The 20,865-nt window shown below is 41.5% G+C and overlaps 1 protein-coding gene across 6 annotated transcripts in view; it reads right to left on the minus strand.

The window, feature by feature from the left end:
• Positions 1-20,865, minus strand: part of DNAJC6 (DnaJ heat shock protein family (Hsp40) member C6) — a 150,369-nt gene that overhangs the window by 52,117 nt on the left and 77,387 nt on the right. Inside the window, exon 1 of one of the 6 annotated variants that reach the window (XM_045835555.1) lies at positions 14,546-14,564. The exons of the other annotated variants lie outside the window; for them this stretch is intronic. The gene's annotated coding sequence lies outside the window, so the exon portion shown is untranslated. Of the gene's footprint in view, positions 1-14,545; positions 14,565-20,865 lie in introns of those variants that run through there. 6 annotated transcript variants of the gene reach the window in all.

The raw sequence follows: 20,865 nt of genomic DNA on the forward strand, positions 1-20,865 counted from the left end.
AAATCTTCTTTCCAACATTTCAGTTCCATTAAATAGGAAGAGGGGGCACAACAGGGGCCTCAAACAGTGACTGAGAGAATAACAGTCCTCCCAAATATTCCTCAGCCACATAGAATTTTAGGAAAACACTGTCTGTTATCCAGTTAAGCTCTAAAAGATGTTCTTCAACCCCGTCTCCTTCCAATAGGACTGTCTTCTCTTATCTCCTCCTAGGAAGAGATTCTGGAGCTACCAATGCAGGCGGACTTCTTAGAGAAAGATCCAATCATTCCTCTCCGTAGGACAGTAACTACTATAGAAAGACTTTGTTGTTTATAACATCAGTATCAAGGTACATATATCACACATGACATATTACACACACATATGCTACACATACACCAAAGGAGCCTGTACATTCTTGCATAGCACTTACATGTTATGCAAGAATGTACAGTATTTCACACAATAAAACTAAAAGATAGTTTTGCTCTTATTTTTTAGATAAGGAAGCTGTGTCTCAAAGAGGCAGACTAGCTAGGACATAGCTAAGTACAATGCCATGCATTTTCCATTTCCTCAGCTATGGTCAGATACAGATGGCCACAGCAATGCAAATCCTGCTTGAACCATGATAGGAAGCAACACACGTTCATAACATTCCACCACTTAATGAGCATCAAAAATGTATCCCTATGCCTCAACTGGACACACCAGGAAGGTAAAATGACTTTCCCCAATTATTGCTACGATTAACGTTTTTACTAAACAGATGTTTTGCCCTGAATGGCATGGATAAGGTGGTTAGGCATCATCCCACAAAGTGAAAGGTTGCCGGTTCAATTCCCCATCAGGGCACATACCTAGGTTGCGGGTTTGGTCCCCAGTCAGGGAATGTGTGAAAGACAGCCAATCAATGTTTCCCTCTCACATCAATATTTTTCTCCCTCTCTTTCTCCCTCCCTTCCCCTCTATCTAAAAACAATACATAAATAAATTTTAAATAAAATGAAAACAACTTTATTGGCATATAAAATTGATATAAAAGAAACTGCACATATTTAAAATGTAAACATTTGATAAGTTTTGACATATGTATGTGTGGATATGCACACACACATCTCTTTAAAGCCTGTGTCCCTCTTTCTATATCCTTGAATAGGGTTCCCAGACTGGGAAAGATAAGACAAATACATGAGTCACCACGAAATGCCACCCTTGGTCCCACAGAGCTATTTACTTTGCCACGGCCATTCTCTGTAAAGCTCAGTACTATGCTAAGAAACAGAAACTGTGCTGACTTACTTGGGACAAGTCAGAGTGAAACCTCCATGCATAACCATATATCACAGAGCTCAAGGGAGGGATCAACCAATAAGCAATAAAGGATACTGGGTTCTTTGAGTTGTAACAGCAATTGGTCCAGAAACCTGTGTGTGTATGTGACTGTGAGGTTGAGGGGAAGGGAATGGAAGGAGATACAATACAGATGCGAATTCTGGTTTCTACTTTAACAAAGGCTTTCATTCAGATGTATAAGTATTATATGCATAAATATATTTTATTTTGTTATATCATATTTTGTATATCATATATAATATATACTTTATTCTGTAATGGCATAAATATATAATACAGAGGTCATTCATATTGAATATAGAAAATCTGGGTACATCTAAGGATATATTTCAAGAACATTCTAGAAAAAAAGCAAATGACTTAGAAAAGAGGATGAGATTGGGGATGAAGGAAGAAAAAAAGAAAATCTAGAATAAAACCGGACGATGGTCTTGTGTAAAGACTGCAAGGCAGTATCATTACCACACCTCTCCGCACCCGAGGTTCGCTAAAACCAAAGGAAAAGAAACTGGAACAGAGAAGAAACTAAAACAAGAGAACAAACAATGGTAACCACTGTTAACATGTTAGAGGAGTGTGTATCCTTGCATTTTTAGTTCTGTGTTTTTCTGTATGCTGTGAACTCCACGAAGGAAGACACCTAAAGGGCTCCTGGGGGCTAACTGGACTCAAATTTTAAAAAACAGAGCCCAGCAGCCATTTCCACACAGGGGCCTCTCCCACAAACTGCACTGAAGGAAGAAGCCTGCACTGAACTGCCCACCTGCACTGTTTCTGCCATCTGAGCCAGCCCTTATAAAAGAGCTCCTGGAATTCTATTTCAACCAATAGGACTAAGGCTTTCTGCATCCACAGGAGCTGTGCAGTTCCAACCTACCAGAGCAACTCTACTCTGACCAATCAGGACAGTGCCTGTTGGTCCAAACTGTGAGGATTTGGAGTCCTCATTTGCATGAGGACAGAACAACCAGAGATCAGGAACAGGGAATTCTGTCTGTATAAACCAGCTCCCCTCTGGCTCTAAGAGTGTACTTTCCCTTTCCACTGAAAACTGAAAACTATGTTTCCCAGGCTGGGCTGAAGAGCTGAAATATGGAAGATGTCTTACTGGATCAGAGCAGAGTAGATCAACACAGCACCAAGCAAAGCAGACCGGCACAGAGCAGAGCAGAACAGACCATCAAGGAGCAGAGCAGAGTTATCTAGCCAGACAGGGGTCTGGGCCCAGAGCTTCCAGCCCCCCAGAGCCACCTCACAGCCATGCTGCTTTCACAGCCGTGCTGTATCACAATTGAGCATCTTTTCACTGAACACAGTTTCCTTCTTCATGGAACACCAAATGGGGGATTCCTGGTGGTGTTCAATTGTTGCAAACAACCATGTGTTGACAATGTGCTCATATATATATTTTCTGTATATACATACACAGAAATAATAGCATATTATATACAGTTTTATACCTGCTGTTTTTCCCACTTAATACTGAAAAGTATTTTTCAAGTCATTAATATTTTTTCTCTAACATCTCTCATAGAGCTGCAACATAACTAGTAACTGGTTTTCTTTGCAAGGACTCACCAAGTATTATTATGCATATAAAGTGGACAGGAGTTTAGAGGAGCTCATTTCCAGCTTGAGGAGAGGTATGCAGGTGGCTAGATATAGGAAAGAGAAAACCTTTATAAAAGAGGTGGCATTTAAATTGCAGTTTGGGCAGAATAGGTTACAGAGCATTTTAAGCTAAGGGAAGAGGGCAAGCACAGGTCAAGAGACCACCAAGTCAAGCACAGACACAAACAGGGAAAGGATCCTACCTGAGCAGCAGTTAGACCTGTACCAGGGACCATGCTAGAGCACGGAGATTTGGACATTACTGTCTCCACTCAACAGATGAGGAAGGAGGGGACTCAGATGATAAGTTATTTGTCTAAGGCACCACACTGCAAGCTGAGTATCATGCTGTTTCCTCAGGGAACTAGGAAGAGGTAGAGGGTGTGTTAGAGAGAAAGGGAGATAAGACCGAGAAGGTAAGTGGTCCTCAGATCCCAGAACCTCCCAAAATTGAGGGTCAAGCTAAAGAGTAAGAGTTTTTCCCTGCTCTCTGTATAACTGCTTGTGGGGTTGGTTGTCACACTGACATAGCAAATGACAAAAATGGTTATCAAGAGACTTCCAAGAAGCTATTGACAGAGCAGATTAATATTGTCTCAGACAAGTGGAATTTCCCAGAAAGAGCACACCCCTTAGGGCACATTTCAAAAGCCAGAGCTCCATCTCAGGGCACCTGAAGGAAATTTCAAGGCAGTACCTTCAGCATCTACTCATTAGATGCACGCGTTAGTAGGAACGCCTGACAGGCAGTCTCTGAATAAGCTGTGCCAAGCATAAAAGTGCACAATGAGGCAAAGCGAGCTCAGAGTGAGGACACATGTAAATGCTAACTAAACAGAGAATACAGAAACACTCTGAAGGTGAATCCTGAGACAAACAAAAACAAAGTAAAAGAAAAAGAAAAACCCATAGCAAGCATTCGGAGGAAAAGCTGCTACCTAAGTGCAAAAAAGAACCTGCAACTCCTCAGCTCCACTGGTCTCCAGGACAAAGTCTGCTGTGCACTTGGCTTGTGGAGACATTCTCGTAAAGGTCTGACCACTGCCCTCTCAAGGAGGAAAACCATTGAGAAAATTCAATCAAAGTCAACAATGGGGGTTGGCTGGGCTAGACATAAGAGAATACCTGAGTCTGGCCTCAGCACACAGCAGACTGACTGTGCTAAACCTCAAGGGCATACCCTTCCCTGCTGGGGAGCAGACTGGTTCATAGCCTCTCTTTAGAACCCTGCCACTCAAAAAATGACCCTCCATGTGCTACTTGTGCCAAAAGTCTCAACTCAACAATAAAAACTCCTGGAGAACCAGAAAAAGAGAAGAAGCATTTGGTACCAGCATGATAAGGTTGAAAGAACAGAAGCTTTGCAAATAAGCAGACCTGGATTTATGGCACTGACCTTCTTTCCTTACTACGTTTGTAACAGTATAATCTCTCTGAGTCCCAGCTTTCTCCAGTGTAAAACAGGCAGAGTGTCTTCCTTCCATGAACGTGATGGGGTTTGAAAGAGATAATGACAGAGATGCATCTGCTATCTGAAAGGCAATCGTAAGTAGTATCAGCCTATGCATGCCTACCTTATTCCCACATGGGAAAGTGAAGGAGATCCTATCGGCAAACATCCATGAGAAAAGGAAAGAGACAGGCACGCGGGGAAGGTCTGTGTCTAGGCTACCATGTTCTTCCACTGATTCAGTGGAAAGGCCACATCTACTGTCTATAACCTTATGCAAAGAGAAAGCCTATGATACCTTCCTCATAGGATCATTGCAAGGATTAACTCCACCATCTGTAAGAGCACACTGTCTGCTACATTCTCAACTTAGGAAGTGGTAGCTTGAGGTGGAGATACATGTGGTGTCACTTGAATTAAGTAAAACATTGCTCACAATGGATCACCAACTGGGACTCTCAAATGCTTTCCTTGCCTGGAGATTTTTCGAAATTGCAACTGTACAGACGAGACAGCCGAGAAATGGTCTCAGAGGGAAATCCTCACAGTGCTACTTGAGGCGGGCTTCCCAAGCAAAGAAAGGGAGTCCCTCCCTGGTTTCCATGTCAACACGCTGCTCCAACTGTCTTTCTGGCTTAATTATGCTCTAATAACTCTGACAAGACTGGCTATACATCATGACAATGGGAATCCTAAAATAAAAGCAAGATTGATATTATGACCTCAAACTGGGCATGGGGGCCCACTAATTGGAAATCATGGACTTAATTGAATCTTCGGCATGGCACTGCCAGCTGGATTAAATTTCTTCATCTGCATGAAAATAACAAATGCACCAATGACAATGAAGCCAAACGTTAGCTGTTGTGGAGGAGACAGGTAATTGGTTATTTCCCTGGCACACTAGCTACCCAACCAACCCTCAGAAGAGTCTGAAGCCATGCTTTGGAGAGCCCTTCACCATCATTTCAGATCTCTACTGTCTTCTACATGCTCAAGGGTTCTTCGTAAACTCTCTGAACCTCAGTTTTGAGGTAGTAACTATTAAGTTTTATATATACATATATATATGATAATTTTAATACATTTAACTGAAAAAAATATATATATATTTATATGAACATATATATAAATATTCAAGAAATGTACTATAAGAAGTAGCCATATCATCATCCCATCTTCACCATCACCCACTATTATAAGGAGCCTGGAAGGGAGGGAAAACAGGAAAGAGCTGTGTGGCTTCTCTTCTGCGGATTGCAGAAAGGCACCACATATGGCACAGACAAATCACTGCAAGCCAGAGCCTCCCTGAGTTCAAGGCAGCTTCTGCCTCTGCTTGGCATCTGGCAGATACAGATTCTATGTCTCTTCTAGTTCCCGTAGTCTGATCTGTGTGGATCTGTCTGCTCTTGGGACAGACATGTGCAGGCATGAATCCCCACCCAGCACTGAGAGATGGGTATAATAGTCTCCACTGGAGGAGGAAGGAGGGGATGCTGAGATGATGACTAATTTGTCTAAGGCACTGCCCACAGTGGGGACTGGCACCTGGATAGCATGCAGTGTCCTCAGAGAATCGGGAGAATGTAGAGAATGTGTCATGTGTTAGAAAGGGAGGGAAGGAAGATTAGGAAATCCCAAAAGGCTTGAAGTTCAAACTAACTCAGAAGCACACAGAGTTTTTTAGAATTATGGAGAGAGTTATGGAATGCTTTTGTTGGAAGCTGCAGTATGACCAAATTAATTGAAAATGAGCAAGAAGAACTTAGTGGGAATAGAGACAGGGCTCAATCTATACTGTACCATGGTATCTGTACCATGCACCAAACAGGATGCTGACCAGGGTAAACAGTCCAAAATAGAACACTGAACTGAAGTGAATTAAATGTGTCGAAAATCACGAGCTCCATTTTGGCCTTAAACCAATTACAGTTGCATTGAAATGCTTCAAGATAATAATGGTGGTAGCTATCATTTATTAATCTCCTTCTGATTATTGGAAACTGGGACTATGAACTTTATATCCATTATCTTATTTAATCCTCACAATCATGTTGTCAAGTTAAGTTCTATTATCCCCTTTCCTTAGATGAGCAAACTGAGGACCCAAGGGGCAAATACAGCCACACAGCTAGGGTTCTTCCCCAGGTCTGTCTCAATCCAAAGCCCGTGTTCTTCTCATGACATTTTGCTGCTACACACACACACACACAATGGTTAAAAGCTTCAACCATAAAAGGAAACAGTCAAATCAGAAAGTGCTGCTGGAGAATAGAGAAGCCAGATCCCAGTCTGGTTCTGCTCTGTATATGATCTAAGTATGCTTTTAAGACCAGACACTAAGGAGAGAAAAACTGCTAACCAGCAGATGCTTGGAAGGCACAAAAGAAAGAAAATGACCTTCTGAGACTTTAACAGGCAGCAAAGGAATGCCAAGGCCTAGCTGTGCTCACAGTCCCTTGTGTGGACTTGGTCCACACAAAGGGATGGTGACAACAGCTTAAGATGGTCTTTGCTCATACGTGGAATCTAAAAAAGCCAAACCAGAGAGTAAAATGGCGATAACCAGGTTCTGGAGTGTGAGGAGGTAGGAGAGATGTTGTTTAAAGGTCCAAACTTACAATGAGTGGTAAATAATTCCTAGAGACACATTGTATAATGTAGTTATTATAGATAATAATTATAATAATCAAGCTTGAATATAATAAAACTTGCCAAGAGACTAGATCTTATTCAATCCACAAAAAGAAAAACTATAATTATGTGACATGCTAGAGGTGCTAAGTATTGCTATAATGGCAATCATACCACAAGATATAAATGTATCAAATCAACATGTTGTACACCTTAACTTTATATAATGTTATGTCATAAATATATATATATATTATTTTAAAGATGTTCTTTCTTAAATTAGCCTCTTCCTGCTGCCCAATGCCATCCACCCTCCAGGCACACACTGTCTTTAGGGTCAGCAGCTGCTGCTCTGACTTAGATTCTCACATCCACCAGCCACATGCATAACCATTTCACTGATGGCAACAAAGCACAGGAGAAGAAAGAGGGGCAAGAGCTTGAACCAGCCTGTGAATACGCTCTCCATCTTCCCTACAGAAACCATTCTACAGACTTTGCAGACCTGCCCATTGTCAAGTCCCTTTAAGGTATAAAAGCATATTGGTGCTGACAAACCCAGGGTCACAGCCTTCTTTGACAAGGCTATGTGTGACAGAGCTCATAAGGCATTAGCACTGTCTGGTCTCCCTTGGTGCCTTTTAGATCCCAGATAACAAGATCAGAGCTCATAGGCTCTGAAATTTCAAAGGTGGGCACAACCACAGAAAGGTCTTGGTAAAGGAGGGACAGCATGAGAGCTGAAAGCAGGTGGCCTTCCTTCATAAGTAATGTGTCCTCTGCAAAACCCGAAGAATGGTATGAAAGTGGGCTGGCAGATGCATTTTAGATTTGGTTTCCTGTTTTAAAAGGAGGAAACAGGGTTTCAACTAGCTTATACAGAACCTTTGTACATACTGAAAAGGGTGCTCTGGCCCTTTGGTGTCTGATCTCAGTGGACACTCAGCCCCTTAAACACATCTGTCTGTGTGTAGCATAACTGGACAAATTGCAGTAGCTCCGGGGGAAATTTTCACTGGGATCCCGTACGTGCCAGGTCCAAGCAAGATGCTTTACACGTACCACTTCATGTCACCCTTACAAGGACCCTGCAAATAAGGCTAAGCTGGTCCCACTTTACAGATGCCACAAAAAGGCTCTGAAAGGTTACATAATCTGTCCAACTAAGAAGCCCAGCAAGCAGTGGTATAAGAGGTTCTCAGGATTCAATGCCAAGTCTGACTCCAGAATGCAGAGATGCCAAGACCTCAGGATCAAAATAGCTTGGGATGCTGTTGAAAAATACAGAGTTCCATATTTTTTCTGAATCAGAATATCTAAGGGTGGGGCCCAAAGTCCACATCTTTCATCACCCCTTCAGGAGCTTCTGATAAACATGGAAGTGTAACAACACAGACCCAACCCTATGCCATACCGCCTCACTGAGAATAAGCGATCTTAGGTGAAAATGGGCCAGGGGTGGGGGAGAGTGAGAGGGAGGAGCTACCATTTACAGAGCACTTTTTACATGTCAGGTGTTTCACGTATGCTATCATATTTAATCCTTACAACAACCAGAGAGTAAAATGGTGGATATCATGTAAAGGATATCACGATGGTCATTTTACAGAGGAGGAAATTGAGGCTCATGAAAGTTAAATAACTCTGGAAAGGTCACATATCTAAGAAACAGCAGGTCGGAACATGAACCAGGTCTGCCTGGCTCTAAATCCTATGCCCCTTCACTATCACATTCTTTATTTCCCATTTGACAGAGGGAAGAGTAGAGGTCTCAGTGTGATCATCAATAGCATGTGCGTGGGTGGATGGACCTGAAATACCTGCAAGGAGACCTAACCCCATATAATGAGGCAGCAGAAATGGCTATGCCCTGGGGGCACCCAGCTCTTCTGGCAGCAGCCACTGTCACTGTGCTCTTCACAGAAGTGGGGGCAGCACGAGTGCCTCTTCCCTTTGCACTTTCTCACTGCTGTCCACTGCCTCCCAGGCATGAGTCCAGGTATTAGGGAATTTCCATGATCTGATCCATGAGAGAAACCAAAAAAGTTTATGTTTCAAATATCTGCGTGCCCTTAAGCAGATGGCTTTCCCTCTCTGGGCCAAGTCTCTTCCTCTGTAAAATGAGAAGGTGGCATTAGCTATTCTCCAAGGTCCCTCAACACCCGGTGATTCATGATTCGCAGACTCTATAAAACGTGAGTTAAACTTTGATGTATGCAATCTGCTACAGGGCAAGGTATGGGGAGGAGTCCCACCAAATTGGACATGACATTTTAAGTGCCACTAAGGGTAGCATCAGTCAAACAAAAGAATTCAAGTCACCACTAAGGCTTCTGTTTTCTATTTCTGTCTGGGAAGCCCTGCTGAGGGCTGGTATATAACAGGTTGGTCAGCTGCAAACTCCTTCTGTCCTCTTTCACTGACCTTGGCACCACTCTCAAATTGAATGACCACTCTCCATTCACCAGTTGCCCATTTTTATAACCCTTAAACATCTGCATCTTGCCTTTATGACTCAAAGTATGCTCCCAGAAGGCAAGCTGGGAGGGTTAGATAACACTGCACACACGGTGCAGAACACAGAGCTGCGGACACTGATAATGAGAGTATTCTAGTATTCTGCTTCTAAAGACAGCAAATGCCCTGGCTGGAGTGGGTCAGTTGGTTTCAGCATTGTCCTGTAAACTGCAAGTCGTGGGTTTGATTTCTGGTCAGGACACATGTCTAGGTTGCAGGTTCAGTCCCCAGTTGGGGCACATTTGAGAGGCAACCAATTGATGTTTATCTTTCACATCGATGTTACTCTCCTTCTATCTCTCCCTTCCTTCCCCTCTCTTTGAAATCAAAAAGCATATCCTTGGGTGAGGATAAAAATAAAAACAAAAATAATTTTAAAAATAAATAAATAATAAAATAAGCAATCAGCTAACATTTGAGTACCTACTATGTGCCAGGCATTGTTCTAAATGCTTTACAATCCTACAAGGTACATATTATGACTAGCTTATATTTTGTAGATGTGGAAACACAAATAGAGAGGCCTCCTCACTTTCTGAGGCCACACAATTAATAAAGGCACTGTGTATGGTCTCCCACACCTCTTGTTAAAAGACTACACCAGGAGAAAACATTTGGGGCTGTGTGCCTTTGGCATCAGACCTGGGTCAAAACTCCAGCTCAACAATTCACTAGCTGTTTCTTTAGACAAGCTGCTTCAACCTTTCTGTGCCTCAGTTTCTCCATCTGCAAAATATACGAACAACATCTACCTTGTGGGGTTATGCTGAAGACCAGAGATAAATACGTATGAAAGAACCTAGTGTTGTACCTGGCCTAGTAATTTACTGATGGGTATGCTGAACAGCTACTCAGTAATAGGCTGTGTGCTAGGTGGTAGGAACACAGAAGAAAGCACCATCCCAGCCTTCAAACTACTCATAGTCTACTGACTGGAGAAGCATAAACAAAGAATATATACCACATGGGAAGGGCCATGTTGTTATGTACAGGATATCACTGTAACACAGAGAAGAGCACCTGAGGGCAAGGCAAGTCAGACAGAGTCTGCAAGGAGCAGTGAGGCTAACCAAGACAGACGAGTGCCCAAGGGCATTCAGGGCCAGGGGGTTCCATTCCATCAGCTGATCGAGCCATACCCCAGGGTATCCATCTTAACCCTATTCTCAAACCACATACTCACTTTTGGGAAATATTGTCTGGGCTCCCTTCAAATTTTATCCAGAATCTAAAATGTGTATAGAACTCCTGCTTATCTAAGATGGAATGGATGGACATGGGGGAAAAAACATATAAAACTGCCAATGGGACATAGAGGCAGAGACAGGAGCTGGATTTCTTCTAATACAACTTATTTTATAGTGCTGAACTTGGAACTATGTAAATACTCTACATAACTACAAGCACAACTTGAAAAGCAACCCATACAAACTGAGAGGCAAATGAATCCAGCTAAGTATCAAATTGATGACATTGCCACACTGAGGAATTATCTCAAGGGACTTTAAGGCACAAAGTAACTGTCTTAAGCAGAAATATATCCAGACCAAAAAACTCAACCAACCCTACAACCTTAAACTGTTTTGGTGCTAGTGTTGGTACTGATATTCTGTGACTGTGTATTATGGCACAAAGCAAACCAGTAACTACACTGGTGTAACTAAAAACCAGGATTCTTGGCATGGGAGGAAGGAGATCTAGATATGAGATACTGGTGTAAAAGATTGATGAAATAAGTTTTTAAAAAATGTTCCTGAATATTAGTTGGAAGTATCATTATAAATCCATGATATATTTCGTCTTTTAAAAAATTTGCTTCTAACTCTATCCACTGAAAAGGACCAGTTTTCTCTCAGATAGAAAGCTGGGCAGAGGCCATTGTCCCTCTCTGAGCCCACCCCCAACAAAGCCACAGAGCCAGCAGGCTAGTGCCATATCTGAGACTCCATCAATCTGGCTAACACTGTAGGTCTCGCCCAGAGATCCCCTGAGGCTCTGTCTCACCCAACTTGGGGCGCCACCCAAACTGTTAACCTTGACTTTTCCGTATGAATGGCAGGCCTTGGCTCATGCTTCACAATTCCAAAATCCTATCAAACAAGGCACAGTCGTCCTCAGTGACCCCTGAACCCCCATACGACTTGTTAAGTGGATGCAGACCTGGCTCTAGCAGAAGCCAGACTAGATTCACATTTTGGCTTTGCTGGGAATCTCCAAACTGAGCACAAGTAGCACACATCTCAAATTGCTTTACAGATCATGCAGGGTGGCCCCAGGCAGAACACAGGTGGGGACAGACCTTGGCCTGCACCACCTGGGAAATCCCAGAGCCTGCACACCCAGTGAACAGATACAGACTACATTGGAGCACTCCCACCATGTCCCTGAACAGTGGATCCTCCACAGAGGGCTGAGGTTGGTGGTCAGTGGTCACAGCCAGCCCTTGCAGCTGACTGGTTGGGATAAGTCTCTCTCAATAATCTGTCAACAGAAAGCAAGGCTCAACTATAAGAGGAGGGCATACTCAGTCCACACAGCTTGAGTACCCAGATTGGGTAATAGGGGAGGCTGTGCCACTAGACCCCACAGGACACCTACTACATTAGGCCATGATACCAAGACAGGAAGTCATAGCAGCTCTACCTAATACATAGAAACAAACACAAAGAGGCTGCCAAAATAAAAGACAAAGAAATATAGCCCAAATGAAAGAACAGATCAAAACTCCAGAAAAAGAACTAAACAAAATGGAGGAAAGCAATCTATCAGATGCAGAGTTCAAAACAGTGGTTATAGGAGCTTAGGGAACTTAATGAGGATCTCAGCAGCATGAAAAAGATCCAGTAAGAAACAACGGATACACTAATTGAAATAATGAACAATTTACAGGAAAACAACAGTACAGTGGATGAGGCCAAGAATAAAATCAATAATATCAAACATAAAGAAGCAAAAAACAACCAATCAGAACAAGAAGAAAAAAGAATCTGAAAAAACAAGGATAGTTGTAAGCAGCCTGTGCGACAGCTTCAAGAGGTCCAACATTTACATCATAGGGGTACCAGAAGGAGAAGAGGAAGAGCAAGAAATTTGAAATCCATTTGAAAAAATAATGATAGAAAACCTCCCTAATTTGGTGAAGGAAATAGACATGCAAGTTCAGGAAGTACAGAGAGTCCCAAAGAGGCGCACTCCAAAACAAATCATAATTAAAATACCAAAGGTTAAAGAGAGAATCTTAAATGCAACAAGAGATAAGCAGTTAGTTACCTACAGAGGCATCCCCATAAGACTGTCAGCTGATTTCTCAAAAGAAACTTCGCAGGATAGAAGGGATTTACAAGAAATACTCCAATTCATGAAAAGCAGGGACCTACACCCAAGATTATTCTACCCACCAAAGATATCACCTATAATCAAAGAACAGATAAAGTGCATTCCAGACAAGAAAGACTAAAGGAGTTCATCATCACCAAACCATTATTGTATGAAAAGGTAAAGGGACATATTTAAAAAAAGGTAAAACTTATGAGCAATAAAATGGCAATGCATACATATCTATCAACCACTGAATCTAACAAACAAACTAAGCCAAAAAGAACAGAGACAGAATCATGGATACGAAGCGTATTTTGATGGCTGCCAGATGGGAGGGGATGTCAAGGAATGTGAAGAGGTGAGGGGATTCAGAAGTACAAATAGGTAGTTACAGAATAGCCATGGGGATGTAAAGCACAGTGTAGGAAATGGGGTAGCCAAAGAACTTATATGCATGACCCACAGAGATGAACAATGGTTTGGGGATGGCCTGAGGGAGTTGGGGCAAAAGGGGAAAAATCAGGACAACTGTAATAGCATAATCAATAAAAAATAAATTAAAAAAGAAAAGAAAACTGTTGTCTTTGTCTATGAGTTATTTGTGTCCTGTTTTTTTTTTTTGCTCAGTCTCTTCACCTTTTTCACTCAGCCCTGCACCACCTCTCCCTTCTCACAGCTGTCAGTCTGTCTGTATCTATAAGCCTGTTTCTATTTTGTTTGTCTGTTTGCTTGTTTTATGTGTGTGTCTGAGGTTTTTTTTCCCTGATAAGGGGGAAGAATCAAGTCTTTTCCTGCCTTTGCAACTCAAAATAAAATAATGAAATTAGGCAGTGATCACAAAAGCAGAACATGCATCATGTTCCCTCAATGGAAATATAAAACACAATCTACGAAGCAGTCTTGCAAAAATCTAATCTGAACCAAAATCTGATCAAGCCTCCAGGTCTACCTACCAGGCAACACAGGGGACAGAGAGAAATAAGTTAAGTGCCACCACAGGCATGCCTTCAGCAAAATCCAGATGTTGGGGGAATTTACAGTGCAAATAACCTGATTTTCAACAAAGAAATTACAAGGGGACAAAAAAGAGATGAAAGGGAAACTTTAGAAGATAAAGAGAATTAAGAAACATCACCCAATGCCAATGCATGAGCATGATTCAGATCCTTGTTCAAACAAACTCTAATCAGAAAAAATTAAGACTCTCAGTTAAAAGAACTGGGAAGTTTTTAACAAAGTGGATATTTCATTACAAAAAGGAACTACTATTAATATTGTAGATGTGATGAAGATATTCTGATAATGTTTTTAAAAGGAAACCTTACATTTCAGAGACACACTGAATATCTCAGAATGAATTAATTTATGGCTGGGATTTACTTCACAATAATCCAGAGGGGCAGGTACAGATGAAATGTGATTGGTCATGAGTAGATAACTGTTGAAGCTAGGTGACAGGGACATACGTTTCTACTTTCTATTTATGCTGTTTCTCCCTCATATACATGTGTGTGTATTTGAAATTAGAAAGCTATATATATTTGCATAGTATATAAATGATATATCAATATATAATGTATATATTTTATATATACACATGGATAAATATAATCCACCTTTTCTCACTACCTATAGTACTTCCAACCATAGATCTAAGTCACTGTCATTTCTCACCTGAATTACTGCAGTAGCCTCTTAATTGGTGTCATCACCTCCACCCTTGTCCCCCTGCAATCTGTTAGATAGAGAGCAACAAAAGTATCCTTTTAACAAATAAGGCAAATCATGTTACTCTTCTGCTTAAAATCTTCCAATGGCTTCCCATCCCACTTAGAGTAAAAATCAAAGTTCTTACTATGGCCTATAAGGCGCCACAAGAGTTGTGCTCTGCATGCATCTTCGGCCTTATCTCCTGCCTCTCCTTCCCTGTCTCTTCTCTGCAGCCACATCACTCCTGTATGCAATGCATTCCTGCCCCAGGGCCTTAGCACTCACTATCCCACTCTTTCTCAGATACCAGCATGGCTGGGGGTTTTTCTGACTTCCTACACAAGTCTGCTTAAATGTTTCTTTTTCAGAGACGCTTTCTAGATCATCCTATATAAAGTAGTTCCCCCCACTCCTGCATCTCCTTATTCTAGTTTATTTTTCCCCATGATATTTTTTAAAACTGAATTTTATTGTCTTCACCTACTAGAAAAGAAACTCTGTGAAAGGACACATATGGTTTGTTGTGGGCACCGTTCTTTCCAAAGTGTCTGGTTCAATAAATATGGTTGATTTTGACCTTAAATTCTGAACTATAAACTAGTCAGTGATACCTCACGGAGTGTTGAGCAAAGGGTGTGGGGTAGGTAGGAACCAATCATGGAATGCTTGCATGCTACTTTAAGATGCTCAAATTTTACCTTGAAGGTGATAGGGAGCCTCAAGCTATATAGACCAGGCCTTTAAATTTTAGTTATAGTCATTCTTACCACTTTCACTATCATATTGAAAGCAGCACACACAGGCATTTTTGGTGTTTATATGGTAAACACATTAGAAGGTCTGTCCCCTTCTGATTTGAAGAAGCTGAACCACTACACTTCTGGTTAGCCACTAGCACAATTGTTTCCTTCTAGATTAGAATAAAATGTCCTTGCATAAAGAGATACGAATATACACAAAGGCAATTATTTGCCCACAAAGTTCTTTGAATAAAAATGTCCCCAAAGCATTAGCAACTTGGGGTGGGAGTGGCTACTAGGAAAGAACCTGGTACCCGAGTAGCAACAAAGGTTTTATGATAGAGGAGGCTGGGGTAAGAATGGGTCTGAGCACCACCTGTCCCCCTCCTGCAGTTCGTACAGGCAAACACCAAATCCATCCCACCTTTCTCACACCCACTGCTAGTTAGCATCTTAGTTCAGGCCACTTGCACCTCCAGCCTCCTAACTGTCCTACAAACTGATCTCCCTACTGCCAGCCTAGCATCCTTCTCTTCTGCTCCAAAGGGATGTTGTTAAAGTGCAAATTTAATCTGATCACTCTCCTTCTTAGAAACTTTCAGGGACTCCAGGTAACTGGGTTTTCAAAGCCTTGAATTACCTGGGGGCTGCTTACCTCTACAGCCTCACCTCCTGTGTGCCTCCCTGTCCTGGAGCTTTTTGTTCCTGTCTTGGGGAACCACAGGGAGTTCTCCCAACAGCCCCTGTTCTCGCTTTCTCTAGAACTTTGCACATGCTTTCTTAGGTTCCTAGGTTTCCTTAGCTGTCTTGAGGATTCATGTTGCCTTCTCTCCAGCAGCAATTCTCCATGTATTACATGCATTACATTTTGTGCCTTATCATAAGGAAAGCCATTCTACAAGGCCTCACATTATTTACCATCTTGCCAGAGGCTGTCAGGTTAAGGGTTGTTTGTAATTTATGTTCTCCTGGTTCTTGTGTTGAGCATGATTACATCTTATACTTGCAGTGCTCGTGTCTGCCTGCAAAATCTTGCAAGTATAATGTCTTGGGAGTCTTCTTTTTATTTTGATATGGTTTTGTCATGGCCCTCTCCTAAAGCTGGGAGAGTGAAATTAACCTAACAACAAAACTGCCATCTTGTCCTCAATGATCTAGTCCAAGAGATAAAAAATATATCTTCAGAATAATTTCTTATAATCAGTGAATCAAACAGATGTGGCTGAAGCCTAGATTACTTTATGAAATAGATTTTTTATTTATTTCTATTCATATCTATGCTTCTTTTTAAATTTTACTTTTCAATTACAGCTGACATACAATATCTTATTAGTTTCAGGTGTACAACACAGTGATTACACATTTATGTAATTTACGAAGTAATTACTCCATAAGTCTGCTACTCCATCTGACACCATGCATAATCATTACATTATTCACTACATTCCCTATGCTGCACTTTACATCTTGAGACTATTTTTGTAACTAGAAATTTGTATTTCTAATCACTTCATCTTTTTCACCCATCTACCAGCCCCTGCCCATCTGGCAACCATCAAAATGTTCCCTGTGTCTACAAATGTGTTTCTCTTTTGTTTGTTCATTTATTTTGTTTTTTAAATTCCACATATAGGCCCTGGCTGGTGTGACTCAGTGGAGTGAGCACCGGCCTGTGAACCCAAAGGCCGCCAGTTCAATTCCCAGTCAGGGCACATGCCAGGGTTGCGGACCAGGTCCCCAGTAGGGGCCACGTGAGAGGCAACCACACAGAGGTATTTCTCTCCTTCTCTTTCTCCCTCCCTTTCCCTCTCTAAAAATAAATAAAAATCTTTAAAATAAATAAATAAATTCCACATATATGTAAAATCATACAGTATTTGTCTTTCTTGTCTAACTTATTCCATCTAACAAAATACCCTCTAGGTCCATATCCATTGCTGGATATGGTAAGATTTCATTCTTTTTTATGGTTGAGTAATATCCCATTGTATATATGGACCACAGCTTTTTCTTCTTCCTTTTTTTAATCCTCACCTGAGGACACGATTATTGAATCTAGAGCGATGGGAAGAGAAGCAGAGAAAGAGGGAGAGGAACATTGATGTGAGAGAGAAACATCAATCAGTTGCCTCCCGCACATGCCCCAACAGGGGACCAAACCCGCAACCTAGGCCTGTGCTCTGACTGGGAATCAAACCCATCACCTTTCAGTTTATGGGACGACACTTCAACCAACTGAGCCACACTGTCCAGGACCCACATCTTCTTTATTCATTCATCTATCAGGGGACACTTAGGTTGCTTCCATAACCAGATATCTTGGTTATTGTAAATAATGCTTCAATGAACATAAGGGTGCATATATCTTTTCAAATTAGTGCTTTGGATTTCTTTAGATTAGTACCCAGAAGTGGAATTGCTATGTCAGACAGTAGCTCTATTTTCAATTTTTTAAGGAATCTCCATACTGTTTTCTATAGTGTCTGTACCCTCTATGCTTCTTCTTTAAAAGGGTCATGCAAACAACCTAAAATCCTTAATTATGATTCTCTAGGCTCTGCATTCCATGTGATATAACCAAACAAAAGGTAATGTTAAAGAGTAAAACTTGAGGGAAAGTCAAATAGTCTTGAGGAATTCTGGACTCAGGGACATTATAGAAAGCATTTAGGGTTAGTATGCAACAGAATTTGCAGTTATTTCCTTAAAATGTTTAAAACAATACCCAATCTGAAGACATTGTCCTAAAGATGGCACTGATGTTTCTTTAAGACTTTAAAGCTACTGTGTTTTTCAGGAGTTATAACTGTAAGCACAACATCTGGGTTGGAGCCCTAATTCTGTTACCTGCTGGTTTTGTTGTGACCTTGGGCAAGTCACTTAGCCCTCTTAAGCCTCAGTCTCCTCAATCATAAAATGAAGATAATTAAACTCATACAGCAGTTGTAAAATGAAGTAAAGTGATGTTATGGAAGTACTCTGTAATCTAAAAATAAGGCATTGAAGGTTTGTGTTCATGGTCAATGCTAAAGAGCAATGCAATTAGAAGATAAGCTCTTCTTAGGACTCCAGTTCTCCACCGAAGAGCCCATTTATTTCACCAAGCTGTTATTTTTATTTTTATTGGAAGTACATCAAAAGGATCTCTGCTGAGCCTGGGCAAATAACGAATAAGCCCAGAATGTACTATCACATCCCCACAATTAATTACTGGACTTGTGTTCTTTTGCTTGCTTTTTTAAAAAAGAACATATTGGTATGTGTGTTATAAACTTTAAAATGAATGGCTGAATTAACATCAGATTAAGAACCCAGGTTCCCAAACAGGAACCATGTGCAAATCTGCTAGTGACTGATGGGCTGCTGCCAGTTGATGCACATCTGTGAGGCTCCAGTCACTATAAATAAAAGAATCTGCCATTGTTCTCAGAGCAGCTCAGCCTCTCTGCCCACAGAACAGCCTTTGAGCAGCCTCCAATTTTCTATCAATTCCAGGTTTGAGACTGATATAATCATCTGATTTCTAACCCTTTAAGTGCTTAAATGAATTTTAAGAGGAAATGGTAAGCTGAATATTTTTATAAACCACTGCTAATGTCAAAAACATTGCTCCTGAGTTTCAAAGTCCTTGGGGTATCTCAAAAGAATTCTGAAAGGAACATCATAAATGTGACCACTTTCAAAGGTGAGTTTAGTGAAGGAAAAGATAACAATGATTCATCAAGGACATTGTTGCTCTTTCTTCCAAATATACCTAAGCAAGGGAGAATTTGACAAGCAGGAAGGCATCACTGAGGCTTGTCCAAAATAACCACTAATTCTCCACTGAGCATGGGGAGGGGGAACCACTCACAATGAGCTCTGTCGCCCCTTCTGTAACAAACAGACGCTAAGATATATAAGGCTCAAGGCTGATACTTCTTGCCTGTTCTCCATTTTCCCCACTCAGGACATTTGTTTTTGTTATTCCTTCTATTAGAAGCCTCTTCCAGGCTCTTTTCATGATTGATTCGTTCTCATTCTCCCGAACCCCCTACTGTAAATGCTACCCATTCTGAAAGGTGTCCCCTCCCACCACCTCTAAAGCAGCCCCTGTCACCACCCCACAGTTTGCCAAGTATTTGTTATTCTGAAATCTCCTGTGGTATATATATCCTGATTTGGGATTGAGAAAGGGACTTGATCATAGAGATATGGTCTCCTCACAGAATGCCATGTGGTTAATATTTGTAATGTATAACCCATTTATCATACTTATAAAAAGAAAAAAACCCAAATGTCAAAAAGCAAGGCTATCATTAAATCAGGGTCTAGAAAGATCTGTGATCAATCAGAGCCTACAATCTCTAATCAGGCACAGCAAGGCTGGCAAACATAGGCCTGGCACCAGGTCTAAGGATATCCTGAGAGACTGCAGAACATGAGGAAACAGAGTTCAGGCCGAGGAAAATAATGAACATGAGGCAGTGGGCAAACTAAGATTTCCAGTTTGGCATCAGACTAACATGGAGTCGAATCCCGACTCTACCACATGTAATAAGTCCTTTGATATCTCCACGTCCCCGTTTCCTCATGCAAAAGAGAATATTCCAAGGAGCACAGCTGACAGCAAGGTGTAGCACAAGGACAACAACCTTTCCAAGTTTAGTCACCGTATGTTTTTTTCTGATCTGAGCTCAAAGTTAGCAAACAGGATGTAAGATCCAGCCCTTTGACTTGGGGCTCATAACCTATTAAAAACAACACTTCCTGCTCAGGTTATATTTAAAAGTGTCTGATTATTACATGACATGAGAGTGCTTTATAAAGTGTTACTGAGCAACTTGGATTTGTATGGCATCAAAATAGAGAAGGCAATGACCTCAGGACACCAGGGCACCCAGATAAATGAGTGGCAGTGTCATCATGTATTTGCTATGTGACCTTAGGGAAGTTACTTCACCTCTCTGGAAAACTTGATCTGTAAAACTAGGGATTAATAATAATACTTGTCACCTAGGATTCTTCTGAGAATTAAGTAAGATAATGCATATTAAATATTTAATGCATAGGAGTTCCAGCCAAGATGGAGGTGTGGGTAGAAATGCTTCACTTCCTCACACAACCAAAAGGATAACAACCAATTTAAAAACAAAAAACAACCAGAACTACCAGAAAATCAAATTTCATGGAACTCTGACAACCAAGGCATTAAGGAAGAAACATTCACCCAGAATAGTAGGAGGTGCAGAGATGGGAATCTGGGCGGAGATGGGAAGCCAGGTGGAGAGGACTCACAGCCAGGCAGCGGACCACCCGGCTGAGGCAGGGGCTGGTTGACCAGGAAACTAAAGACTAAAAACCTCAGGCTGTAAAATTCTGTGGGAATTACGAAGGTAGGAGAGACTCCCAGCCTCACAGGAGAGTTCATTGGAGAGGCCCACAAAATCCTAAAACATACACAAACTCACCCACCTGGGAATCAGCACCTGAAATGGCACAATTGGCTTGTGCGAAGCAAGGGAAGTGACAGAAAGTGGGGTGAGAGCTGAGCAAGCAAGTGGC

The sequence above is a fragment of the Phyllostomus hastatus genome, unplaced genomic scaffold, assembly GCF_019186645.2.
Source record: "Phyllostomus hastatus isolate PE091 unplaced genomic scaffold, TTU_PhHast_1.1 phas_contig_209, whole genome shotgun sequence".
Classification (NCBI taxonomy): Eukaryota; Metazoa; Chordata; class Mammalia; order Chiroptera; family Phyllostomidae; genus Phyllostomus; species Phyllostomus hastatus.